Raw genomic sequence first — 1,121 nt, forward strand, 5'->3', positions numbered from 1 at the left:
AATCGTAGATCCGTATCAACTTTTGAGCGATTTCCGATAACCGGAAGTGTTACTTTTTTTACTTTGATTTTTCAAAAGCCTATTACTTGAATACTATTTCAGCTAGATAAATAAAATTTCACATGTAAGTAACAGATCTAATTCTCTACCTTCTGTCAAATTTTGAGTAATTTCCGTTTACCGGAAGTAGTAATTTGTTTTCTACGAAATTTTATTCTATTTTTAAAAGTGTAAGTATTTAAAATTGATTAAAATTCATTTCTATATCCCGAACTACCATCCCCTGTTTTTTTATATAAGAATACTCGAGAAAGTTTAGGGGAGATTACTCTCGGTTTATTTGTTTAAAAGTGACATCATGAGTAGGTGATTTCCCCTGCTAAACACTGTTTCTTTGTAATTAATTGTTGTATTGAAGTGAATTTCCTCCAACATTATTGGTCAGCATGTTACGTGTTCTGTGGTCCATCATATAAGATTTCAGCCTGCTTTTCTTTTTTCGAAACATTTGTCGATGCAAGAACAATCGCAAGCAATTATTACTTTCTCGTATACAGAGTATAGAGAAAGTATTGTAGTCGTGCACAAAAATCACATGAAATGTTGACAGTTTTCTTTTTTTTTACTCCTCGGTCCTTCAGCACATCCGGGATATAGAGGACTTATTTTAATCGGGCAAAAATTATAAATCCAGATATATCAAAATTTTGGCGTTTTATGCGTAATGGAGTTGGAAAAACTGGATTATTCCATTCTGTCCGTGTATCTGTATGTGTGCAAACACGATTACTTGAGTACCGTTACATCTAGGTTGATGAAATTTTATAAAGAAGTATTATATCTAAATCTTAGATCCGTATAAACTTTTGAGCGATTTCCTATAACCGGAAGTGGTACTTTTTCGGCTTTGAATTTTTCAAAAACCTATAACTTGAGTACTATTTCAGATAGATATATGACATTTTACATATAAGTAGAAGATCTAATTCTCTGATAACTATTAAATTTTGAGTAATTTCCGTTGACTGGAAGTGGTAATTTTCACTATTTCCGATTTCTCAAAAAGCGCATGTGAATTTACAAAGTATTAATAATATTCCGCACTATTAAGCACATTTTAT

The sequence above is a fragment of the Physella acuta genome, unplaced genomic scaffold (genome assembly GCF_028476545.2).
Source record: "Physella acuta isolate Inbredline_101_S28 unplaced genomic scaffold, ASM2847654v3 ptg000674l, whole genome shotgun sequence".
NCBI classification, from domain to species: Eukaryota; Metazoa; Mollusca; class Gastropoda; family Physidae; genus Physella; species Physella acuta.